The sequence below is a fragment of the Passer domesticus genome, unplaced genomic scaffold, assembly GCF_036417665.1.
Source record: "Passer domesticus isolate bPasDom1 unplaced genomic scaffold, bPasDom1.hap1 HAP1_SCAFFOLD_37, whole genome shotgun sequence".
Classification (NCBI taxonomy): Eukaryota; Metazoa; Chordata; class Aves; order Passeriformes; family Passeridae; genus Passer; species Passer domesticus.
Genome location: NW_026990149.1, coordinates 945217 through 972265, shown reverse-complemented (window position 1 = coordinate 972265; position 27049 = coordinate 945217). Strand labels below are relative to the sequence as shown.

Here is a 27049-nt window from a genome sequence, read left to right as displayed (position 1 = left end):
GTGGGACCAGCAGCACTGCAGTGTCAGGCCTCATGCCATCCTGTACTCACACCAGTACCATTGTGCTCTGTGTTCCCTTTTCTCAGTTTATGTTACACCTGGAGGATGAGCACAGAATGTTCTCCTTGAAAGGCAGGGCCTCTGCTGTCAAGGTGTTCCACAATGGAGATGTGGAAGAGGATTCAGCGGGAAACGGTAAATTCATTACCCATGAAGTGCAATCATGCACAGAGGGAAAACGTGTGCCCTGCTCTTGGCTTCTCTGAGCAGTAGCCACATGTTAGGCACAGTTTTGTCCCTTGGACCCTCTGTCTCCCAGCCTTTTCTCGGGGGCTTTTTGCAGGGTTTCCTCCTAGGAAGTTGCAGGAAGTTCTTCTGTTCTGCTAGACGTGGTGGGTTGAGTTGTGGGGGACTGTCACTACCTCAGTGGACCCTCTGAGGTATTTGCTGCACATGGCATGGTACCAGCCTGAGCAGACACAGCCCTTGAGCACTCAGATAGCCAGCAGAAGCTGAAAGCACTCTTTGGCTCAGCTTTCCATATGGCTGGAGCTGGTGGGAAGCAGATGGAATGAGGGCTGGGCATCAGCCTGAGGTTAAGCTGCTTAAGTGGTGCTGTGTCTGGGAGTGGCAGGCTTGTGAACATAGGAAGAGGGTCTGCAACAACTGGGGGTAGAACCAGTGCTTAGAAGGCAGCTGGTTTCAACCTCTTATTCCTCATATATCCTATGGAAATATTTCCTCAGTACAGCTGCAGCACTTAACTCTGATTTCCATTGCTGTGCAGAGAGCAAGTCCACAAAGCCTTTCTTCCTTCTGAATCGCGGGCAATCGGCAGAGTTTGATGCCATTTTCAAACCCACCCTGGCTCAACGTGTGGAAAGGCAGATTGGTGTGTTAGTGGGGGACATCTACTCTAACAAGACCGTAATTGAACTGGTGGGTGAAGGCCACGGGGCGAATTCACCCTCGATGGATTAGAGGAAGGCACTGAGGAGAGGAATGCTGATGGCAGCCTGAAGGACAACATCATTGATGGTAAGAGGAGAGACTGCCAAGGTGGAGCAAGGAAGAGGAAAATATCTGATCATATATGTCTTCCCTCTAGCCAGGCCTGGGCTGTCACCCATGGGACTTGGTGGCCATTTGGGGGTAGCAGCCATGCATGCAGAGCAGTGTGTGCTGTGCTGCACATCACTGGCTTAGGGATGTGTCAGGGTGTTTCCCTGGAAGTGGTGGAGCTGCCTGGGGAACTCCCTGGCAGAGGGGGAAAGGCTTGGAGCCAGGAAGCATTGAACATGCAGGTGTCTGTGCACGTGACGGGGGCAGGTGGAGCTCCCTGCATGCTGAGGTCCCTTGTTCTCCTCCTTAACAGCTGTCAGAGTGAATCACATTCAGTTTGGGGACTGTCACGTTTGGGAGCCCTACTGCAGGACCTTCACCATCACCAGCCACGCCGAGATGGTCATGCGCTTTGAGTGGGAGGCAGAGGCCCCATTCCGGTTCTCCCCCAAGGTGAGCATGGACTGCCTCTGCCTTTCCCCATCACTCAAGCCCTGCCCTGGTGTGCCCAGGAGCTGGCACGGAGCCCTCACATGCCACTGATAGCCCATTCCAGTGCCACGTAGGAGATGCAGTCCCTGGCTTGGCTGGGCCAAGGCTGCTAGCCTTGCAGAAAAGGCTTCATGTCATGGGAGGTGGCACCTTCTGTTCATACTTTTGTCTATCCAACTTCATGTAAATCCACTCTGAGGTGCAGATTCCTGGCACAGGTGTTCACCCCATCGGTCCCTTTTGCTGTCAGTCCTGCCCTTGGCAGTACTTCCAGTTTGGTCTTGACTCCCTGATTCTCCCTAGGTGGGACACCTCCATCACGGCTGTGCCAAGGACATCACAGTGACCTTGATGTCAGATGTCCCAGTCACCTTCAGGAGGCACCTTGTGAAATGTAAGGTGGCCAAGATCGACTTTGAGCTGCCAAAAAAGAAGGTTCAGGACTGGGATGACCAAATGACCATCGTCATGTGGAAGAATACCACCAGGAAAGACCCAGCAGCCAGGTGGCCTAAAATAAAGAAGGTAAGAAGCAAAACAGCAAAAAAACCCCAACCCAGCTTTTACAAAAAGAACCACCGTAGCACCATCACTGCTGGCTGAGCAGCTCCTGCGTCCTCTGGACATTGGACACCCGTGAGGTTCACCAGCTGTGCATTCCAGAAAAGAGGTGGAAGCACAGTGACCAGATACACTCACACAAGATGGGGAAGCCTTCTGACAAGAGACCTTTAGCCACACACAACTATCAGTCTGGGCCACAAGCACAAGTGTTGCAGCCCGTATTGAATGGAAGGCAATGCTTTATGATTTTATCCCATTTTATGCTGTTAGAAATCTCTTCATCTGATTTGGTACCCTTTCACCAACAAGGAATTAAGTCTGCTGCACTCTGTCTCTTCTTTTGAAGTGGAGAGAAATCCACTTCTCCTGCATATGCTGGTGAACTCCAAGTTTTGTCTGCATGAGAATTTGGTTGTGGTCTTTGTATTGTGTGGGATATCTCATCATGGAGTAACCCAGGCACTGTATGACTCTATGGAGGAGTGCAGAGAAGGATCATCTCCAGAGACTCTTGCTTTTATTGTCATTATTGCCAAACACACTCCTCTTGGTTGAAAGTTCTTTCCCAGTTTCTGGGCCATTTTTAGGCCTCTAAAGCATCCTCTTTTCTATCAGAACATCTGCAACTGGAGACTTTCCCAGTGAGATCTTTCACATTCCAAAATGCACATCCCCAGCTCCCAGCAGTGTGGCTGTTGCTCCAGACATGACATCTGGAGAGCACTTGCTCCTAAGACAAGAACAAAAAGATGCTTCCTGGAACTCTTCAGTCTTGGGGTCCTCCATCCACAGAGCTCTGGCAGGGGAGCCCTAATTTTGAGACCTGCTGGATTTATAGGGGACCAGAAAAAAAGCCAGTCACTCTGCAAGGTTGAAGTAAAGGGACTGGAATGCAGCTACAGTCTCCATGGGGATATTAACAGCTGTGGTAGTGACTGCTTGGATCAGTGGCTAGAAACAACTACTGCAGCAGAACAGTCCCAATTTGGTCATCTTTCCAGGGAAGTAAAAGTGGATGGTCCTTTCTAGTCTCTCTATGAGGCTGATCTTGGAGGCTAGAAGACTGCCCTTCTCAGCCTGACTTTCTGGGCTCTGCTCAGTGATTCCTCCCTCCTGTGTTTGCAGGTGGTCAAGACAGCCCCAGAACCAGCTCACACTGTGGTGGAGAAGAGCAGGCAGGAGGTCGAGGTGTACCTCAGTGCCATTGTTGCCTACGCCCAGTTCCACCTGGACACGATCATGGTTCAGTTCAACAACACCTTGCCCTTTGAGACAAGGACAGCCACGTGAGTGCTGGAGGCCAGGCACAGCTCCTCCTGTGAGCAGGAGCTGCCTTTGCCCAGGGCTGCTGCAGTGCCTGCTTCCCAGAACTCCACCCCAGCCAAAACTATCGGCTGCCGGGGGCTATGTACAAATCAGGGAGGGACGGGACTGCTGGGGCATATGTCTTTAGCCGTTTTATTTTCCAGCATCAGCCTCATTACATGGTTATGACAAAGGGAAGATGACAGCAACTCCCATCCCCAGCAGTAGATAAAGAACTTAATGTTACAACTTACTTTAAAAGTTTTTTGACCAATCACACAAAGCAAAAGCATATTGACAGTAGTTCCATCCAACCGCTATAAGCACATGTACCTTCAGTTAAAACAATGCTTGCTTATTTTGAATACAATACTGTCAATACAAAACATTGTGGTGAATGTTTTAAGTGTGGGGACAGGAGGCTTGACTCCATTTTTTCTTAGAAGGTTGATTTATTATGTTATAGATTATATTAAAATACTACATTAAAACTATGCTAAAAGAATAGAGAGAAAAAATAATCAGAAGGCTACAAAGAGCAAGACTAGAATAGAATACATAACAAAAATCCTGTGACTGCTCACAGCCTTGACACAGGCGGCTGTGATTGGTCATCAATTGAAAACAATCCACATAGACCAATAAAAGATGCACCTGTTGCATTCCACAGCAACAGATAGTTATTGTTTACATTTCTTTCCTGAGGCTCTCAGCTCCTCAGGATGGGAAAAATCCTAGCAAAGGATTTTTCATAAAATATCATAACTACACAATATCTGCTTGTAAGCCTTAAAACACAATGCACAGAGCTCCATTATTAAGCTTAGAACTTCCAATAACTCGCTAGATATACTTTTCAGCAGCTTAGGGAGCTATTCTAGACAAGCATTAAGACACAGACCATTGTTCTATTTGTCTTTACTTACTTTCTACTTCTTACATCATTTTTCTGCTGACAAATCTTATGGCTACTGCTTAGCTCTAATCATGGTTCTGCTGTCTCTGAGGCTTGCCTTTTGTAGCTTTCCCAAAACCCTCTGATTTTAAGGATTCCCACAAAAATCAGCAGTGGCCCCTTTACGTGCATGTGAAGCCAAGCAGGAGATGGTGGTCAGGAGAGGCTCAATGCTGCCATAGGTTTCTGCTGAGAACAGCCATGGCTTTGCTTTCCCTGCAGATCACCTGTCCTCCTCTGCTCAAGAATAAGTTTGCAGTCAAACCGAGACCTAAAGCCCAGAGTAAGCCCCTTAGCTTCAATGTGCTGAGCACCATGTTGGCCCTTTCCTCTAAACTTCCAGACTTTGAAATACTTTCTTGGGTCACCCAGGACAGCAGTCTGAGCATGGCAGGGTTGCCTGGAGAAGATGCTTCTCAGGAGAAAGTGGTACCAGGAGTCCATCAGACAATATTACTGTACTGTTTGCTTTATACTTAATGGACTTTCTGTTTTTTCTAATTCCTCCTACTTGCTTTTCAGTTTCACGATGCACAACACAGGGGAGGTAGTCCTGAAATACTCCTGGGAGAAAGCTGCAGAGACTGAACCAGTGAAGGAGCCATATTCAACCACTCTGATGCGTAAGGGCATTTCACTTGCTGAGGGCCTGGGGAGATGACACGATCCGTCCTAAGGACGTGATTCGTGAAGGTTCTTTTTCACTGATCTCAGGGTGCAAAAACTGACACGACAAGGGGATTTGTAGTAAAATCAAAACAGAGATACTTTTATTGTGTAGCCATAGCAAAGATGCGTTAGAGAGAAGGGGAATGAAGGAAGGGGAAAGAATAAGGAAAAGAAAAAAGAAGAGAGGTAGGGCAAGGAGGTATATAGCTACCAGACGTGCGGATGACAAAGTCCCTCGAAGTCCGGTCGACGAAGAGGCCTGTCGTCTTCACGTCAGGGGAGATCTCCAAGGTATCAGTCAGCTCTAACCCATTTTTATAGTCCTTTTGAAATGGGGGAAGGGGACACATTTCAAAATAGTCTATTGATAAAGGGTACAAGGAGTCCATCAGTAGTCCATCAGGAGCAGGTGTCGTCAGCAGCAGACGTCGTAGGCAGGAACCATTGTGTTCTCGGTCCAGTGGTCGCTTGCAAAACTTGCTTTGGTCCCCACGCACGCCTTCCTTCACCCTATGGTAGGGATTTCAGTCTCAGTCCTTTTGGGAAGAAGAGGGGAGCTCTTCCATGTAGGGGTCACATGTCTCAGTCCTTGAGGGAGAACCCTCTCCCATCTCAGTCCATCTGTCACAGTGGTTGACGTACGGTGAGTGGAGGGTCTTTTAGTGGTGACCACCAAGAAGGTCCTTCCAGAGAGAAAGTCCAGCCAAGTCAGAAAGGTGGAGAAATTCCAACACTAGCATTGCTAGGTGATGCAGGGGAAGGAGAGCACACTGCCCCTTCTCAGGTGCAGTGTTCCATGAGTTGAGCAAACACACCCGTAGGCAATAATCTGGCTTGGTGGACCAGACAGACCCGGATTTTCAGAACAGGATCTTTTCCTTTCCCTGGTGGTCTTGGCTTTCATGACAATCGAGAGGCAAAAAATGAGGGAAGTTTCAGACAGACACTCACAGGAGAAGACCCTGCCACTTCACTCCAAAACATGAATTGCTTTTTCATCCTTGTCCATCCATCCACTTTCATCAGCATCTTCCCAGCTGCAGCTGGAGAGTTTTCTCCTTGTCCCCCTCTGCCTTTCAGCCCCTTCTGTTCTTCTCTGCCACTCCTGCTCTGCAAAGGAGCTGAGCCAGGCTCTGGGGACAGCCACGTGCTGGGTCAGGACTGGGAAGGGGGATGTCAGGTCATCTCTTTGAGGAGTCTGAGACTGGGAAAAACGGTGGTGTAACGAGTGAGCTGCCCTGCAGCCACTGTCTGTGCGCAGTTCCCCACTGCAGGGCAAATGCAAAGTCACTGTCTAAAGCCAGCTCTCCTGCTTGGCACAGGAGTGTGTGCTGCAGGCAGAGACCCTGCTCCCAGAGGCTCTGTTTCCTGCCAGAAGAAAGTACTTAGCCAGAGATGCTCCAAGTGCATCCCAGCTCTCTTCCACCCACCTGCAGCAGGAGGCAGTGCTGCTGGGAAGACAGGATTTTGTCTTGGAAAGGTGTCCTCTTCCTCCCTGCAGGTCGGTTCCTCTCCTACGATACCATGAAGCATCGCAGAAAGCTGCTGAGTCTTTTCTGGTGGGAGCAGGACCATCCTCCTGAGACGCCTCCTAAAGTGCGGCGGCTGCGGCGGCCTGCCAAGCAGCAGCAGCAGGATTCCAAGCAGGAGCAGGATCCCGAGCACCAGGAGGAGCAGCCAGAGCAGCAGCAGCAGGAGCAGCACGAGCAGCAGGAGCACTCCAAGAAGCTGCGCCACTCAAAAGAAAAGAACCTGTCTCCAAAGCGTGCCAGCTCCTCCCTGGATGTCTTCACCGATGCTAAGCATGACCTGTTCTCCATCAGCCCCTACAATGGCACCATCCCTCCTGGCCAGAAGCAGACCTTTCACCTGCAGTTCAAGCCAAAGTGCACCAGGAATTTTAAGACCACCCTGCTGTGCAGGTGGGAAACGTCTACACACTTGCCAACTCATGCTACTGCTGGGTGTCACTGAATCACAGGGTGGGACAGGGTGAAAGGGACCACAGTAGGTCATCTGGTCCCACTTCCCTGCTCAAGTGGGGTCATCCCAGAGCACATGGCACAGGGCTGTGTCTGGAGGGCTCTGGAATAATTCCAGTGAAGGACACTCCACACCATCTCTGGGCAACTCGCTACCTGCACAGGAAAAAAGTTCTTCCTCAGGTTCAGGTGCAATTTCCAGTTCAGGTTCTGCCCATTGCCTCTGCTCCTAGTGCTGGGCATCACCAAGCACAGCCTGGTTCATCCCCTAACACCCTCCCTTCAGTCCCTCTGACTGGGATGGGGAGGTGGGAGACAGGCAGCCCCAGAGAGGCGGCAGAAGCACCCACATGAGCACAGAAAGATCATCATCTGGCCTTGGTAGGGAGGCACTGGGAAAATAGACACTGTATGAAACAGTAAGCTCCTGGAGGCTTGCAAATCTGGAACAAGAGATCCAGGGACCAGACAGTCCCAAGCTCTGCTTCCCTTTGGGACAAGCAAGGCCTGCTTCTCTACATGGGACCCTGTGTGCTGTAGTTGGTGCCCAGGCATTTAACCGGTCATGTTCCTGCCCTTGCAGCTCTGCAGCCTCCATGCAGCGAGTGCAGTTGTTTCATTTGCTGCTCGCTGCTTGCACAGAGAGAAGATGCAGCACTGTGTGCTCTGCAAGGAGACAGAAAAGCGGCTGGCTGGGAATGTTCATCTGGCCAATACCAGTCCCTTTCTTCCTAGGATTCCTAACCTGGAGCCGACTCACAAGATGGGGCAGGTGACTGTGAAAGGCAGAGTCCAGGAATGGAAGAATCTCGAGGAACCATTAGTGCAGATGGAGGAAGGCCAGGGACCCAAGGAGGAGGTGCTCTGGAGACCACCACCCGAGGGACAGCATTTGTGTGAGCTGGAGCATCCAGCAGGAGCCGGCAACATCGTGCCTTCTGAGGATGATGATGATCTCCCACTCTTCACCAGAGATGTCTGGAGCTGCCCTCCCAAGCTCCAAGAACATCTTTATCTTACCTTTTAGTTAGCTAAGTTACCTAACTAATTGTTTGTTAGATTGACAAGTAGTTGATAATTGTCAGTTCATTGTTAATAAACAATTGTTAATAAATTGTTAATTGTCATCTTGTCTTGGTTTTAAAGACAGGTGTCTGCGGGACCTCTCTGGAATGGAGAATGTGACCCCCTTCTCTCCATATTATTATAATTTTGAAATTAAGGGGCTTTCAGGAAGAGATATGGGAAAAGGAGTAACAGTTCTTTGCCAATATGTACAACAAGGCAAACAAACAACAACACCAGCAGCAACAACAAACAGAACCAGGTGGCCAACCACAGCCTTCCCTTGGCTGTAGGCACTTTCCCTTTGGTGTAGTTCCTGTCACAGCCAGGCAGGGAAGGGAGGCAAATAATGAATAAAGCAATTGCTAGAGAAACTTTAATTATTATTGAGGGGCCCAGAAAGGGACCCAGCACCCGAGGTGTGGCCTCACCAGTGCCCAGCACAGCCGGACAATCACTGCCCTTGTTGGGAAGGGTGAAAGTTTGACAAGGATGTCTCACAGAAATGTATGCTTGGCAGAAAGATTTTTGAGTGTAGAATCTGAAGAAGGAATAGAAATGAAAGCAAGTTTTGATGTAGAAGAAAAGAATTGCTGAGCCAGTCTTACTGGATAGCTAAGAAGGTAAAGGATATGTTAGTTTGTTGTAGTGTGTTTTTATACTTTGTAATGGTTTTGGTTTTGTATCCCCTTATTTTTCCCAAATGGTTTCCTCCTGATCATACCCCTTCCCTTTACCTGTGGAATCCCTCTCCTTTGTTGCGATTATCCCCAAATCCCCGTCAATCTGTCAATCAGGCTCTCTGTCAATCACTCTGTCAGCATCCCATCCTTTCTATCTAGAACTTTCAGTTCAGGTCATCGAGTGATTAGTCAGAGGCCAGGGGTCAGCCCCCCAAGTGCTACCCCCATACGCTATCCCAAATGTCCATTCCCTAAGTTTTCACCCCTGAAAGTTCTTTATTGATCAGCAAACTTATCTATTTTTTGGTTCATACCTCCCTTTAAAATGTAATCTTGGCACCTCTCCCAGGTACTCTGGGCAGGGGCCCCCTGAGGTGGGGAGCTCCCAGGAGCTCCGAACAAAACCTTGGATTAACCCCTGCTAAGAGTCGGTCCTTTCATGCTCCACCGATGTCTCCAGCGTCTCTTCTGCTGCAAAGGTGACTAGCCTAGCTGCCCTCGGTACCCTCGGGGCACAGGAGAGTGTCCCCCTGCTGTCGGCCTTGTCGGGGCTGCCCGGCGCTGTCTGCCGACCCGGGGCTGGCCGGGGTTCCTGGGGGGCTCCCAGAGAGATGGAGACATTAGTTAGAGCGTGTTTTTATGGCTTAGAGCAAAGGATAAACCCACCTCAGACAAGAAGATGTTTTTACCAAGCAAAAAGATTCCACAGGCAAACACAACTGCTGATGTTGCAAGTAGAAAAAAGGTCTCAGAATTTTCTACTGCAAGGAAACTGAAAAACAATTTTGTGCTTCAATTGTAATGTACTAACTTTTAGTGACTGAAGTATTGTTACATGAATATGGTAATTATAGTAGTTATGATAGTCTATAGGTAAAAATTAAGGTATAGATTGGTTCTTCTGTGTGAGGATACTCAGCAAAGAAAATTTTATTATGCATTGTAACCAAAATTCAAGGGACTCCAGGCTTGGAGCTGGAGCTGACAGCTGTAGGCGCAGGCTCTGTCACCCACAACCCTGGCCTGCTGAAACATCTTGGATACAATAAACTGCATTTTGAAGAGCCGCCTGGAGTCCTGCATCTCTCATTCAGGCTCTTGCTGCCCTGGTCCTCAGGGCTACACTATTGCTGATACAGGCCCAAAGCTATTGGCCTTCTTGCCCACCTGGGCACCCACCTGGGCACCCACCTGGGCTCAGGTTCTGTTGTCATTCAGCTTCCCAACCACTTTCCACAGCTGGGAGCTGCAGAGGGTTAGTGTGGCCAAAGTGTACGACCTGGCCCTTGGTCCTGTTTAACCTCATGCCAGTGGTCTCAGCCCATGGATCCAGCCTGTCCAAGACCCTCTGCAGCCTTCCTGTCCTCCAGCAGATCCGCTGAAAAATATTATTGTAAGCACTGATTGGCGAGGGGCAGCATGGCCATGGCCAGCAGTCCCAATGCCCAGGGGGTTGGGGGAGATGGGATCTTTGTTTTCCAGCCAGGCTCCCAGCCAAGAGCAGCCAAAGCCGAGGTAGAAGACAGATGTTGTGCGGCAGCCAGGAATTCAGGTCAAAGCTTCATTTTCTCCAGAAAACAAAACAAAACAAAACAAAACCCAAAAAAACCCAACAAAAAAAAAAAAAAAAAAAAAAAAAAAAAAAAAAACAACAACAAAAAAAAAAAGCCTTTAAAGTGTAAGGGGAAATTCTTGTTCCAGCCCTCCAGCCCCATCCTTGGCCAGAGAATGTATGTGCAATATTGTCCAGGAATTGAATGTATTGAAAGTAAGGAATCCAGATATGACATGTTATCCAAGAATCGCATGTAGTGACTTGTTATCTAGGAATCACATGCTGGGAAGCCAGACACAGCCTGTTAGACAGTGATTGTATGCAAGGAACCCAGATGTGGCACATCAGATGGGGTTGGATGCAAGGAATCCAGATGTGCTGCGTTATCCCAGAGCAGCAGGGGGGGTGAGAAACAGACAAACACACAGAGGCTGCACCTACTTGGGGAGTGCTTGACCTCTGACCCAGCTTGGCATCATCCAAAGAAGGACACTGAGGTGATGGAGCAAGTCCAGAGAAGAGAAAGCAAGTTGATTAAAGGTCTAGAGAATAAGTCTGATGAGAAATGGCTGAGAGAAGCAGGGCAGCTGGGGAGGGCTCAGTCTTGAGCAAAGGAGGCCCAGGGGGAACGTTGTCACTCTCTGCACCACCCTGACAGGAGGCTGTAGTGAGATGGGGATTGGGCTCTCCGCACAGACAACCAGTGACAGGACAAGAGGACACAGGCTTAAGCTGCACCAGGGAGGTTAAGTTGGACATCAGGAGGAATTTCTTCACAGACAGGATTCTTAAACATTGGAAGGCACTGCCCAGGGAGGTGGTGGAGCCGCCATCTCGGATGGTGGTCAAGGACCAGCTGGACATGACACTTGGTGCTCTGCTCTGGTTGGCAAGGTGGTGTTTGGGCCAAAGCTTGATGGAATGATCTCAGAGATCTCTTACAACCCAGTTGGTTCTGTGATTCTCTGACATTAACACCTGATAAAGACAGGGAATCCTTTCAAATTAAGTATGATAAACGATAACATTTTGTAAAAGGGTTTCACAGGAGCTCACATATTGCCCTGACCAATCTACATGATAGACATAATTCCCTAGAATTGTTAACTGTTCTCTGGTCTTTTTATCCACAAAGCACACCGTATTCAAGAGTCTTAGAGCTCTAATGAATCTCTAAATCATATTGGGGGTGGAATCAAATAACAATTTAATTGCTAATAACAAGAATCCTGTTAAATTATTTGAGCAGGAAGAGCAACTCCACCTGCCTTTGAAAATTTGTAATAAAGTTAATGGTACAAATTCTTCAGCAGCAATTGTTTGGATCATCTCTGGATATAACATATAGGTGATTGCACCATGATTTTCTTGAATGGTTCCTAAATTGCACTGTGTTTTCTTAATCATCATGCATGTTTTCTTTCATTTTCTAGCCTGTGTAAGCAAGGACAAAATACATAAGATACAAATTCATGAAGAAGTCAGGAGTTTCTGGATTGGTTCATGCATAATCTGTGACCAAAGCCTCATGTCAGTCATACAGTGCAGTGTCCAGCTCAGCAAAAAGATTTTCAGCTTAGAAAAGCACAGTTTTTTAAATCAAATATGTTACCTTTATGTATTTAGTGTCTATTTCTATGATGCCTGCCTTTGACTTGCTCTTGCATGGCTTACATGCAAGACACTCAAAAGACACTCCAGAAGAACTCGGTCAGCTGAATCCAGCCTGAAGCAGGTTCAAACCAGTGCTCTGGCCAGAATCTGCTTTTTGGTTTGGTTTGCATGGTGATATTCTGACATGTTAAAGTTGAAAGTGAAGTCTTGACTTGAATTAGTCTAATAAAACATTGTCTATCTGGAATAGAAAAGACCATAATGCCAATCTTTATCAAAGCCTTAGAAACTGACTTGGGAAGAAGAAATTAAAAATCCTTTTATGTATGTAATTGGAAGAGAATTTTGTGTTCTAGCAGCTTCTCATGATTGATCCTAATGGTGAAAAATTTATTGAGATGAGAAGAGAGGAGCAAGGAATGTGCCTGCCTATATGTTTCCTCTTGCTGTCTAACAGAAGCTGCATCACTGGAAAATGTGATCTAATGAGAATGTTCATTTTTTCAAGAGGAGACTAAACTGCTTTATAGAGTTCTGGATTGAGACAAATGACTTTTAAAGCCCAGAAATTAAATTTTGAAATGTGTCAACTTAGATCCTAGCTTTGTTTTCAGCTGCTGCTGATGCAGGTTTTCTCTTTTGGTGTCTAACTGACATACTGTATGAACACTTAATAAATAAGTTTTACATAAGATGGTGGAAAAAGATGATCTATTGCCACACTTTCTTTGCCTGCATCACAGCCTGTGTATTATTACCTCTAAGGATCTGTGGGGAATCAAGTTATCCTGATAGGTGTATTTTTAATAAGCTTTTACTCTAGAGAGTTGCCAGAATGTGGTTTGTATCTGTTATTGATTAACAGCTGAATTAGGAAGATGGAACTAAGCTGTTCTTGAGAATCAGCTCCTGGGATTCTATCAAGCTGCTATGGAAAAATAGCATGTGAAGTAATATATTAGCAGCTTAGTATTTATAGAAAAATAAGAAGTGGTGAAAAAGAAAGCCAGTATCTGGCAATTGAAAGAATTCTTGAAGTGGCAGAATTGCTGCAGAAGATCTTTACTATTAGGATACACAAGACAGATGATGGACTTTGGCCCATTTTTAGCATAAGAGATTTGATAACAGGACACCTTGGCAAGAACAAACAGCTTTGAAGATTGCAAGAAGATTAAAACAGATGGGTGTCACAGACATATGTTCTGGAAAAATCCCTTTGCCCAGGATTCTTCTCCTGGGAAGCTGAGAAGCCTCAGAGGAAAACAGTATTATCTCATTTGCTTCTCCTCTGTTTTGCTGCTTTGGAATGTGGTTGGAGATTGTTTATCCAACAGGTGATTGTTTCATTGGTTTCATGTGAATGGTTTTGACTCAATAGCCAGTCAGGGTCAAGCTGTGTCCAGGCTCTGGAGAGAGTAATGACTTTTCATTATTCTCTTTTAGCCTTTTGTCTGCATCCTTTCTGTATTCTTTGGTATAGTTTAGTATAGCATTCTTTAATATAATGCAGTATCATAAAATAATAAATTAGCCTTCTGAGTACATGGAGTCAGAATCATCATTCCTTTCTTTGTCTGAGAACCCTGCAAATACAACAGATGGGTTTACCAGAAAAGAGAAAATTGCATCAGACTCCTGCAAGCAAGAGATATTTAAAATATATAAATTTGTTTATGTGATGATTAGCCAAATCATTGCAGTAAAACATTACTAGTCTTCCTAGAATAAGCATATAAGTGTCCTAGGGTGATGTTATGATGCTTTTATCCCCAGTTGTGTGTTCTGTTGATGCTGGATATTATATTCTGTGCCTGCAAGCCTGACTCTGAGAGCAAAGGCAGGGAGAAGAAGCAGCATGGAGTTTGTTATCAGCCTGCTCTCACTCCTGCACTGTGGTGTCTGGGCACGGACGGGACAGAACATGGTGCTCTGTTGTTTTTTAGTTAGTTTTGCTAGCTGAGGCAGAGAAGTTTTCCCTGCACTGGTTTTCGTTCCCTTTTTTTGGAACTGTTCAAACCTGCTCCAGACTGGGACCCGGGGGAACAGCGAGAGCTCGCACTTTGTAGCCTGCCAGGGCCTACTCTGGGCAGCAGCCTTTCCCAGTGCCAGAGGGACTGATAACAGAGCGACCAGCCACCAGAGAGACTTTCTGAATTTGTCATCTCTTCAGAGCGACAAATGAGTTTTGTCCTGTGGTATTGTTCGTTTTTTGTGCTGGGGAGCCCTTTGCCTGTTAAATAAACAGGTTTTTCCACTTCTCTCTGAGGAAATTCTTCCCAAAAGAGTTGGGGAGAGGGGCCATGTGAGTTTGCTTTCTGGGGGGGCCCTTTTGGAGGATTTCTTCCAAATTTGCCCTAAACCAGGACAGAGTCTTACCAGTTCCTCATCCTTCAAAGGACAAAAACCTGATGAGTTGTGGTTCCCACTCCAGTGGCTGCTCTTGGACCTCCCTCCATAGCCAGAGCACAGCTTCCTTTTCCCAGAAAGTCCCTGGCACTGGAGGGATGAAGGAAACAGGACAGGCTGCGGGGATCAGGGGCAGGGAAGAGCCAGGGAGAAGAATGACTTTTGCATTGGATGGAGCTGTGATTTCCCTTGGCTTTGTTGGCTGACAAGAAATGAACATCCCTCTGTGTCTCGGGCAGCTCCTTCTCCAAGGAAAGCAGGTGGGAGTTGGAGCCAAAGAGCTGAAACCTACAGGTGCAGCCTGGGCTGGAGGGAGCTCAGATTTGCACGAGGCTGCTCTGAGTGCCAGGGCTTGGATGGGGGAAATGGTGGGGTGGGGGCAGGGACAGAGTCTGATTGATTGTCAGCCATGAAGGGTCTTGATTTTCAAATCTATTCAAACTGCATGAGGAGGTACTCGGATTCAGTGTCAATTGGAAATTGCACATATCCATGTGTTAACAGGAAGAAAAACCAAAACAGGACCTAAAAATCTTTTCTCATGGTATTTTTAAATATGATACCTTCAGTTTGAATACCCTTCCAGCCTCTGGAGCAGTAAAATTCAGCAGGAGCCTCTGCAAGTTTCTGAGGATGTCAGAAGCCCCCACTGAGGCCATCCCTGCCTATGGACCATGGGGGAATGGGCAGACAAGGAGAGCGTCCCTGGGGCTGGGCCAGCAGAACTCAGAGGCACCAGTGGCTCCAGCTGGGAAATGGAGTGTGGAATGTGGCTGGGAAAGCCCTGCCTGGGCTATGCCAAGCAGGACAGACAAGCCCAGACACTCATCCCTACAAAAATTAATCAAATGTCTCAATAAGACATTAAAAAGTAATTAGAATTGTTTCTGTACTTTGAGTTGGATGCACTGGAGAAATACCAACAAGAGATATTCAATTCACAAAAAACACTTCTCAGTGCATTAACTTGGCCCATTGATTCCATGAGGCCCCACAGTGTCACCATGGTCCCTTGGTCTCACAGGGCCCTACAGTGTCAGAATGGCCCCTTGGTCTCACAGGGCCCCACAGTGTCACCATGGCCCCTTGGTCTCACAGGGCCCCACAGTGTCACAATGGTCCCTTGGTCTCACAGGGCCCCACAGTGTCACCATGGTCCCTTGGTCTCACAGGGCCCCACAGTGTCACCATGGTCCCTTGCTTCCATGGGCCCTGTGCTGCTGCATTCCCCCCTCCCCTTCTCAGGCCGCCCTGCCAGCTCAGAAATGCTCCTTGGGCCTCGGCCTTGGCCAACAGCCCCTGGGCTCAGCTCCTCTGCAGCTCAGCACAAACACTCTCTGCCCCAGGCACTGCTGTGCCCAACCAGCTCCTGGTTTCATCAGGAGCAGCCCTGGGAACTGGTTTTGTTCCCTCAGTGGCACAACATCCCTGTTCTCACAGTGCCAAAGAAAGCTGTTGATGCCAAGTGTGGCCAGGATGAACCATTGCTGTGACTGCAGCCCCTCTCTTGGGGCCCTACAAACAGCGCTGCAAAAGGAGCCCCTTGGAGCTCTCCTGGGCCAGCGACTCCCTCTGAGTGGGGCCTCTCCCAGCCGGGAACTCTCCCGTTTGCTGCACTCGGGGATCCTGAACAGCGAGGGAGCCTGGGCCGATCCCCCCACTCCTCCAGGCTCAACCCTTCACCCGCTGGGGAGATGCCAAAGCATCCACAGGGAGCATTTCCTGCCCTCAGGGGAATTTCTCACAGGTGCCTTGCACTGGCTCTTTGTGTCTGTGTGCACACAGGAGTGCCTGTGCTGGGGAGATGTGGCAGAAATGCTGCTCTCGGGGGGTTGGAGTGCCATGGATAGCTGAGTCAGTCAGGCCTGTAAGTGAGGTTAAGTCATGAGGAATAACCCAAGTTAAATGCTGCTAGGAGTTGTTCTTATGCTAAGTTCTTATGCTTAATATAAGTAATAAGCTGAGTTAAATACTGTTGAGTGTTATTCTTCTGTTAAATTGCTAAGTCAAGGGTTACAAGTTAGGTTAAATACTATTAAGCTCTGTTCTTTTCCTATATTGTAAAGTTGAAGGGATCAGTAGGTTAAGATATAAGTTAAGTCTTTTTAAGTTTGAGCTCTGTAAGCTTTTGGGTCGTATTCCTTTTATCCTTGCCCTCACAAGGCAAGGATATCCTTGTCCTTGTATCACATACAGGAACAGTTCTCAGTTCACTTCTGGTTTGATTGCCTGGATTTTGTTTGGTTTTTTAGTTGCTTTGTTTCCTTGTTGTGCCTGAAGTGTCCAGTCAGGAGCAGAGTGACTCTTGCCAAGGAACTTTGTGGTGATGTTGCTTAATATTAAATCTGGCTTTTGCTGATCCCTTGCTGGGGATTTTCTCAGCACTCTCAAGCCCTCATTCGTAACAGGGTGAAGGAGCCCTGGCCCAGGCTCTGGCCCTGGGGGACACAGGGATACTGTTGGGGGTCCCTGTCCCCCTGTCCCACCCCCCAGAGCCCCGGCCCCCCTGTCCCCGTGTCAGGCTCTGGGGTCGATCTCGTGGAACATCCTCTGGGGGAGGCTGCGGCGCCGGGGGCGGGGGGACCCGGGGGGACAGGGGACCCCACTGTGCACGAGCAGTGTTGGACTGCTCTGGGGGAACTGTGAGGGGGGGCTGGGGCAGAGTGACCTCCCCAGTGACCTCACACAGCCCCTGTGATGTCACACAGCCCATTTGTGATGTCCCAGCCCACATTATGATGTCATGTTTAATGTTATGATATTACACAACCTACCCTGGCATGTCACACAGCCATTCTGTGATGTCACATCCCGTCTGTGATGTCACACAGTTACCCTGTGATGGCCGATTCCATTTTATGATGTTCAGTCTATGATGTCACAGAGCCTACTCTATGATGTCACAGGCAACTCAGTGATGACACACACAACTGCTCTGTGATGTCACAAAGCCCTTTCACGATATCACAGGGCCAGTGCTGGGATATAAGTTTCTGATATCATAAAGCTGCTCTGTGATGTCACGGAAGATTTGGTGATGTCACAAAGTTACCATGTGATGTCACAGTCTGTTCTGTGATGTCACACCTGGCTCTATGATGTTGCGCCATCACCCGGTGCTGTCACAACCCACTCTCTGATGTCAGAGGGCCACCCTCCATGATGGCAGACTCTGCTCCATGGCCTCACATCCCACTCTGTGACATAACAGACAGTTCTGTGATGTCACAACACCGTCAGTGATGTCACAACACCCTCAGTGATGTCACAAAACCCTCTCTGTGATGTCATACTGCCACTCTGTAATGTCACAGCACACACTTTGACCTCACAATCTGCTCTATGATGTCATACTGCCATGCCATGATGTCACAGCCTGCTCTGTGATGTCACACAATCCCCTCTATGATGCTGGAGCTGCCCAGTGACCTCACACAACAAACTGTGATGTCATAGCCCAACCTGTGACCTCACACAGCCCACTCTGTGCTGTCACACAGCCCCTTGCTGACATCACAGCTGCTCTGTGCCTCTAGGACACAGCCACAGAGGTGCCGCTGTGACACAGCCCCCTCTGGGACATCCCCCAGCCCCTGCCAGTGCTGAGCCCTGTCAGCTCTGTCTGTGCCCTGCTGGTGTCCCTGAGCTGCCCTGGCAGTGCCCCAGCCCTGCTGGGCTGTGCCCAGGAGCTGCTCCTGGCCAGAGCTGTCTCTCTGCAGCGCTGCCCTTGCCAGGAGCTGCCTCTTGGCCAGGAGCCCGGCACAGCTCAGCAGCACAGACACAGCACCAGGACTTTAATGACCCTCTGGGGCTTTGGTACTCTTTGCATCAGACTCTGTGCCTCAGAGTGTGCTCAAAAAACTTCTCAGAGACTCAAAAGGGAGTGAAACACTGAAGTTTCTCATACTTAAAATAAATCCTTTTGAGGAACAGGACCAAAAAAGTATCCCCATGTTCCAGGTAAAGCAGAACACTGGAGGCAGTGATGACAGCTGGGGACAAGCAAGGAAAAGGTGTTTCTGATGCTGAGAAAACCTGTGCCTCTGTCCCTGCAGGCTGTCGTCATCCCCCGGCTGCCCCACCTGGCTGGCCCCTTCCTTTACTGACAGCTCTGCCTCCTGCCTGCCTCTGCCTGCCCACACAAAGCCTTGGGCTGCTCCAGGCTTCTTCTGGGGGATGTGTTGCATCACAGCCCTGCCCTGGCAGGGAAATTCCTTTCTCCTCATGTCCAGTCTGGGCCTCCCCAGCTGCCCCTGTGTTGTGTTCCACCACAGTGAGGGGCGCAACAATTCCCTCAGGGCCCAGAGTCTCAGACCTCAGGCAGGCACCGATGACCAACAGGGAAAGGAAGGCAACAGGATGGATCTTGTTTAGCAAAACCCAGGATCCTTTATTGTGCCAGGGAACCAAGAGAAGAAATGAAGGGGGTGGGGTCATGGGTTTAGAGGTGAAGTTTAGGGTCAGGGTCTAATAGCAGAAGGAGCAGGGGACTGGAAATGGGTGGGTCAAGGAGGACAACCAAAACAAAAATCTAAGCTGGAGACATTGCAGTAGAATTTAAACCAATGAGGGTACAGAAAAGGAAGAACATTCTGGGGCCATTCCTTATTTGACCAGATGGGGTGGAGTGTCTTTTCCCGGGATTGCAGAGGCACACCCCACAGGGTGGAGGGGTGGAATCTGCTTTCAATTACACCCCTCGCCCAATGGTGTCTGTCTGGGTAGAATCCCTACTTCATGGGGCAGGGGCACTCCACACCCTTGGTGCCATTATTTCTTTCTCTAGCTGCTTTTTACAAGAAAAACTCCTCTCTGATACCATCCTTCACTCCCTCCCAGGCTATTCCTGTTCTGTCCTCAGTCTCAACACCACTGAGCCCAGAGCCATCAGTCTCTCCCTGCTGGTTATGTGATGAGGCCTCCAAACCCCATCTTGGGAGATTTTTCAGTCTTCTCCAAGGTCTGTGAAAATGGAAAAATAGTGGTCAAAGTTATTTTCTCCCAAATCTTGCAGTGACAGGATGAGGGCCAACATCTTTCAACTGAATGAGGGTGGATTTACATTTGTTAAAAGGAGGAAATATTTTACAATGATGAGAGTGGCCCAAAACTGCAACTGTTTTTCCAGAGAATTGTCCAAGAGCAGGAGTTTTGTGCAGCCTGACATAGCGAAACCCTTTCCCCTCCCCAAGAACAGAATTCCTGTTGTGTGGGTTCTCTGATGTGCTGGGTGCCCTCACAACGCTTCTGGCCAGAATGTCTGCTGAGGGCAGCCAGGCTGCTGCAGGGCAGTGACCTCACAGCCATCACCATGGCAGCCCTGTCCCCTGGGCCTGGCTCTGCCCTTTCCTCTGCCCCTGCCTTGTCTCTGCTGGCATGAAGAGTTTTGTCATTCATATCTTGTCCCCAAGGTGCTGGGGCCAATGGCTTCCCAGGCAGGCTCCTGGAGCAGAAGTGGCTTTTCAGAGCCCGGGCAGAAATGAGCCCTGAGGCAGCAGCTCTGCAGTGCTGGCCACCAGGCCGGGCTGCCAAGGGAGGCTTCTGGCCATGCCCTGCAAGCAGCTGCTGCTGCCAAGGTGCCTTTGGTGCCTCAGGCTCTGCCTGGCACAGCTGCCAGCACGGCACTCTGCCCTTGTGCCCGAACCCTTCCCTGTGCTGGGGCTGGCCTGGGGCTTTTCCTGCAGTGGGACCTGCCCTGCTGATGGCACAGGAAAGGCAGCTCCTGCTGGAGCAGGAGGAACTGCCATGGGCTCCAACAACTCCAGCAAGACTCTGTTGACATCAAAATTGCTTCCTAGATCACTATATTCTAATAATTGTTATATCTCCTGTACTGTGGAGTAAATAACTATCTTTTTTAAAATTTAATCTGTGGTGTAAACAAACCATTCTGTCAAATCATGATCAGAATCAATCAGAGCTGTATTTATATAAATTTATCTAGAATTCCATCGATAATCCTGTGGGACAAATTGCATTAAGGTTCAATTCTACCTGTCCAATCTTTTACACCTTTGACAAAGTCTGGGGCTGGGATTGGATCCAGCCACTCCCACTCTCCTGTACTAAAATAAATTTTGGAAGTCTAGGGGCCCTGCAGGGGTTTGAGGATCCATGGTGGCTGTTGGGTGTCATTTCTCCATCTCATGAATCTGCAGGAGTTTCTCCAATAAAGAAATAAAGCTTTTGCCTGAAGCTGCCACTGTGCCCATGACAGGAACCCCTGGGAGTGTCTGGGACATCCCGGCTCTTTGGTAGCCTGGGGACTCCTGGGATGTCACCGTGGAGCCCCCGTCAGTGCCTGTGACAGATCGGTGCCTTTGCAGCCCCAGGTGCCATGGGATGTCACCATGGAATGGCTGTGACTGGCTCTGATCACACGGCCCTTTACCATCCCCAGAAACCCCTGGGAGGTGTCCATGGAGCCCCTGTCTCTGCCTGTGACATTCCAGCTCTTGAACAGCCTGGAGACTCTTGGAAATTCCCCATGGAATCCTTCTGAGTGCCTGTGACAAATGTGATCCTTGGCAGGCAACCATCCCCAGCCCCCTGCTGCTATGGTCAGTTTCCATAGCAACCATCCCCAGCCCCCTGTTGCTGTGCTCAGTTTCCATAGCAACCATCCCCAGCCCCCTGTTGCTGTGCTCAGTTTCCATGGCAACCATCCCCAGCCCCCTGTTGCTGTGCTCAGTTTCCATGGCAACCATCCCCAGCCCCCTGTTGCCATGCTCAGTCCCTCGGCAGCTCCATGCAGACCCCATGCCAGGGGTGGGTGCCATGGACACCAGCTCAGGCCTGCAGCCAGAGCCTGTTGCCATGGCAACCATTGGCAGCCCCATCCCCAGGGTCACGGGATCCCAGATCCACAGAACTGGCTGAGCTGGGAGGGACCCATCAGGATCCTGGAGTCCAACTGCTGGCCCTGCACAGGACACCCCAACAATGCCAGCCTGGGCCTGGCAGTGCTGTCCAAACGCTGCTGGAGCTCAGAGAGCCCTGGAGCTGGGAGCCTTCCCTGGGGAGCCTGGGCATTGCCCCAGCAGCCTCTGGGGAAAAACCTTTTCCTGAGATCCAGCCTGAGCCTGCCCCGACTCAGCTGCAGCCGTTCCCTCCAGTCCTGTCCCTGGGCACCAGAGGGAAGAGGTTCCCACAGCCCCAGCCAGGGACCCGCTCCCAAGGCTGTTGCCATGGCCACCAGGGCTGGGACCATCTGGGATGCTCGGTTTCCATGGGCCAGGGTTCAGGAATGGGATTCCCCAATTTCCTGCTCCCGCTAAAACCGTGCTGCTGCTCGCTGCCCTCCCGCCTCCCATGGAAAGAAAAAAAGGCAAAGATCCCAGGCTGGGATAAGAACAATTTACTGGGAACAGCAATGAGATAAGGAACAAACAGGAAAAAAAGCAATATTGATAACAGAAGGGATAAGAAAAACTATTTACAGGGAAAACTACAACATCACCACTGAGTGGCTCTTCCTGGCCACGTATTTCCTCCTACCTGGAAAAAGGACACCTTTCTCCTCAGGGAGAGAGAAAGAGTCCCTTTCCTGCCCCTGGCAATGACCTGAGGTGGGAGTGAGTGTAATGACACGGCTCTGGCCAGACCCTCTTGTTCTTCAATCCCACATCAGGTCATTAGCAGGGGCAGGAAAAGTGACAAGTGTCTTCCCACCATGGATCACAGGGAACATGGATCAGCAAGTCTCTTCCCGATGCGGGTTCTCCAATGGGGGATGAAGCTGGAGCAGCACACGAGGCTCTTCCCACACTCAGGGCACTTGCAGGACTTCCCTTACTGGTGACTCTGTTGGTGTTTGGTCAAGTTAGAGCTGTGGGTAAAGCTCTTCCCACACTGGGGACACTCGTAGGGCCTCTCCCCACTGTGGATGCACCGGTGCCTGGCGAAGTTTGAGTTGCAGTTGAAGCCCTTTCTGCAGTCTGGGCAGCGGAAGGGCCGCTCCTCTGTGTGAATCCATTGATGCTGGAGGAGACTGGAGCTGGTCTGAAACCTCTTCTGACACTCGGGACAGTCATAGGGCCTCTCCCCGGTATGGATGCGTTAGTGAGTGATGAGCTCAGAGCTGCACCTGAAGCCTTTCCCACACTCCCCACACTCGTAGGGCCGTTCCCCAGTGTGGCTCCTCTGGTGCACGATCAGGCTGGTGATCCACCAGAAGCTCTTCCCACACTCCAAGCACCTGTGAGGCTTCTCCCCATCAGGAACCCACTCATGGACCACCAGCTCCAAGCTCTGGCTGAAGCTCTGTCCACCTTCCTGGCACAGGGTGGATCTTTACTCCTCAGAGCAACCTGGGCTGCGTTTGCAGCCCCTCCTCGTGCGGCATCTCCGGGGCTTTTCCTCCCCGTTGGGTTCCTGCGCCGTGGAGCCGCTCAAAACGGCCTCTGCCACGAGGTTCTGCCGCGGGGATTTGTCCTCCCTGCTCTCCATCCTCAGCTTCTGCTCTGGGGGAGGAAGGACAAGGACAGGATGGCATTTGCCTCCGTGCCACAAGCAAGGGCAAGGAGATGCCCCCAGACTGTCCTGCAGCCGGGGCCCTGCTGGGCTGGGAGATGGAGCAGGAGAGAGGGGAAAGGGGCACTGACTTCCTCCTCACCTGCTTGCATGTTCTGGGGCATTTTCCTCACAGCCTCAATGGGGGTTGGCAATGGAAATCCTGGTTTGAGGAAAACAAAGGATGAGCACATTGAGTTTGAAGGTCCCTCTGCCCAAGTCACTCTCAACAAGTCACCAGCGACCTAGGCTCCAGAAAAACCTCCCAAACACCACGAGTCAGCCCGGAAAAACCCTCCCCAGGAGTTCCCTGTCCCTGCTCCCTCCCCTCTGGTGTTCCCCTGTCCCAGCTGCTGGGGTCACGCTTGCATTGGGGGTCCCCCTTCTCCTCGGTGCCCGCCCTCCCCAGCCTGCTGGCAGTCCCAGCAATCCCAAAAGCTGCCCCCTCTTCGCTTCCCATTCAGGGCTGCCGGGGCTCCAAGGAGTCCCCCCTGCCCCTCTCCAGCCTCTGCAGGCTCCCGCCCATGGCGGCGCTCCTCCCTCTCTGGGCTCCCCACTTTGGGCTCCTGGGGGACACAGGGCTCTGCTCCTCCAGGCTGCCTCTGCCGCCAGCCGCCACCGCCACCCCCCGATGTCCCCACAAGGGGCCTTTTCCGCTCAGCCTTGCACTTCTTCATTCTCCAAACATCCCCCCAAAAAACCCAACTGGGAGGAACTGGGAGTGACTGGGAACATGCTGGTGGTCACTGGAACAAACTGGGCTTCTACTGGGATCAACTGGGATCACGCTGGAGGTGACTGGGATCATCCTGGCAGTGAGTGCCACTGCACTGAGGCTGACTGGGAGTGCTTGGCAGCAAATGGGATCATACTGGAAGGAACTGGGAGTGACTGGAACAAAAGGGAGGATGAAAGAGAGCCACTGGAACCATGTGGAGCACAACTGGTTCATACTGGCAGGGACTGGGAGCACACTGGGCTCATCTCTGGATCATACTGGGAGGGACTGGACTGATACTGGGAGAATCTGAGAGCGACTGGGAACACACCCTGCACATCATCCCCCATACTGGGCCTGACTGGGAGCAACTGGGATTATACTGGGAGCACACTGGGAGGGCTGGCATGTGACTGGGATCCAACTGGAGCTTACTGGGATCATATTGGGGTTGAAAGGGAGTGACTGGGATCACACTTTGGCCTACTGGGAGCACCTGAGAGAAACTGGGATCATGCTGCAAGCAAACTGGAAGAACTGGGCAGGACTGGATGCATGCTGGAGGCACCTGGGATATTCTGGGCATGACTGGGGGATCACACTGGGAGAACTGACACCTTCCTGGGGCCACTGGCAGCGCCTGGAAATGACTGCAGACATGCTGGGACATACTGGGAAATGTTGGGGGGTTTTGTGGATTTTGGGGGTGTTTGGATTTTGGGGGTTTTATTGGCGCTTTTGGAGAGGTGTTTTTTTGAGGGGATTGCGGTTTTATTGAAAATTTTGGGGTTTTTTTTGTATTTTGGAAGGTTTTACTGGTATTTTGTTGGCAGTTTTTGCGATTTTCATAAATTCTGGGGGTTTTATTGGGATTTTTAGGAGATTTTGAGGTGTTTATTGGAATTGTGGAGGCATTTAGTGGGATTTATTTGGGATTTGGGTTTTTTGGCAGTTTGGGGTTTTTTGGATGTTTTGGTGGGATTTAGGGGAGTTTTGTGAGGTTTTTTGGGTGTTGCTCTGATTTCTTTGGGTCTTTGGGGAGATTTTGCAAGATTTTTTAGGGGACATTTTTGGGGGGATTTGTGGGGTTTCATCAGGATTTTGGGGGTTCTTGGGATTTCAAAAGATTTTGTGGGCTTTTATTGGGATTCTAGGGTGTTCTGATGGGATTTTGTGAGATTTATTTCGGATTTCATGAGTTTCATTGGGACTTTTGGAGCTTTAAAGGAGATTAAGGAGATTTTGATGCCTCTCAGCCCTTCCACAAACCCTGGGACAACCCCAAAGACCCCAGACCCCCAAATCCCCCACAAATTCCACTAAAAATCCCAAAATTTCCAAGAAATTACAACAGGATCCTCCAAAACCCCAGAGAATCCCACAAAATCCCAGTGAAACACACCAAAACTCAAAAAAACTCCCCAAAATTTCACTAAACCCCCTCAAAAATCAACCTCCCCAACCCCAATAAAATCCCCCAAAATCCAAAACTCCCCAAATCCACAAAACCCCCAAAATCCCATAACGCCCCCTGAAACACAATAATTCTCTCCAAAACCTCTATAATTCCCCCTGAACTTGCATCAAATACCCAATAAAGCCCTGAAGAAGCCCCAAGATAATCCCCAAAACCCTCCCAAAATTGCATTAAAATTGCCCCAAAATGCCCCAAATCCCAAAATTCCCCCCAAAATCCCCCCAGAACCCCCAAGACTCTCTGGGGACGTCCTGGATCAGGGGCACCGGCCGGTGGAACAGGAGCCACCTCAGGGGCCCTCGGAGCTCTGTGGGGAGGGGGCACCATGGGAGATCCCCAAAAACGGGAGGGGGGGCCTGGGAACCCCCAGGATCCCCAAATCTCCTCCGGGAACCCCAAATCCTCCTGAAAAGCCCCCAAGGTTGGCCCAGGACCACCCTGGAACCCCAAAGTCCCCCCAGCACCCCCAGGACCCCCCTCGAGACCCCTCTCAGGACCCCTCCCCACCCCCAGATCCCCCCACAGTGCCCCAGGACCCCTCCCCAGACCCTCCCTGACCCCTCACGATCCCCCAGCCAAGACCCCTCCCCAGACCCCGCCCCACACCCCCGGAACCCTCCCCAAAGCCCCCCCGGAACCCTCCCCAGACCCCCCCGATCCCCTCTCAGCCGCTCCCGGCCCTGTCCCGGCCGCCTCAGCAGCTCCCGGAGCGCTCCGGCCGCTCCCAGCGCCGCCCCCGCTCTCTGCAGCGCCTGGCACCGCCACCGCCGCTGCGCCTCGCCTCTGATTGGCTGCAGCGGCGCGGGGAGGCGGGCGCTGCTGAAGGGAGCCGCGCCCTCATTGGCCGGTTCGGGGCGGGGCGCGCCGCTATTGGCTGGGGAGCCCGTGCACGCGGCGGAGGCGGGAGATTCAGAGGCGAGCGCGGCTGAGGAGGGCGCTGAGGGGAAACTGGGGGGGTTTGGGGCGGTCTGAGGAGAAATCGGGGATTTTGGGGAGATTGACGGGAAATAGGGGGGTGTGCGGCGTGTTTGGGGATAATGAGGGGGTCTGAGGAGGCTTTGGTGGGTCTGAGGGGGCTTTGGGGATCTTTGGGGGCAGCTTGAGAGGGTCTGGAGTGTTCTCAGGTGGGTTTAGGGGGATCTGAGGGGAATTGGGACGGCCTGAGGGGATTTTGGGGGATTGTGGGAGGAGCTGGGGGGATCTGGGGGGGTCTGAGGTGCATGTGGGGGGCTTTAGCGGAGTGTGAGGGGATTTCCCAGGGTTTGGGGGAAATTGAGGGGGATTTGGGGCAGTCTGATGGATTTGAGGGGGCCTCAGGTGGATCTGGGATCAATTTTGTGGGGAACTGCGGGGTCTGAGGTTTGGAAGGTTTTGGGGGTCCAGGGTGATCCTGGGCCAACCTTGGGGGGGTTTGGGGCTCCCCGAGGGGTCCCGGGGGAGATTTGGGGGTCCCGGGGGGTCCCAGGCCCCCCCTGAACCGGGGTCTGGGGGTTTCGGGGCGAGGGGGCACAACAGGGGTTCCACCCCCCCCTCCCGTTTCTGGGGGTCTCCCATGGTGCCCCCTCCCCACAGAGCTCCGAGGGCCCCTGAGGTGGCTCCTGTTCCACCGGCCGGTGCCCCTGATCCAGGACGGCCCCAGAGAGTCTGGGGGGTTCTGGGGGGCATTTTTGGGATTTTGGGACAATTTTGATGCATTTTAGCAGGGTTTTGGGGGATTATCTTGGGGCTTCTTTAGGGCTTTACTGGGTATTTGATGGAAGTTCAGGGGGAATTATAGAGGTTTTGGAGAGAATTATTGTGTTTCAGGGGGCGTTATGGGATTTTGGGGGTTTTGTGGATTTGGGGAGTTTTGGATTTTGGGGGATTTTATTGGGGTTGGGGAGGTTGATTTTTGAGGGGGTTTAGTGAAATTTTGGGGAGTTTTTTTGAGTTTTGGTGTGTTTCACTGGGATTTTGTGGGATTCTCTGGGGTTTTGGAGGATCTTATT

The 27049-nt window shown here is 50.7% G+C and overlaps 1 long non-coding RNA gene and 1 pseudogene across 1 annotated transcript; one reads left to right on the top strand and one right to left on the bottom strand.

The window, feature by feature from the left end:
• Positions 1 to 26615, bottom strand: part of LOC135292513 (zinc finger protein 883-like) — a 91229-nt pseudogene extending 64614 nt beyond the window's left edge.
• LOC135292559 (uncharacterized) lies at positions 6727 to 8143 on the top strand. Its single transcript, XR_010354797.1, has 2 exons — positions 6727 to 6969; positions 7765 to 8143. It is a non-coding gene; the product is annotated as an uncharacterized LOC135292559 (long non-coding RNA).
• Positions 26616 to 27049: the final 434 nt, after the last annotated feature.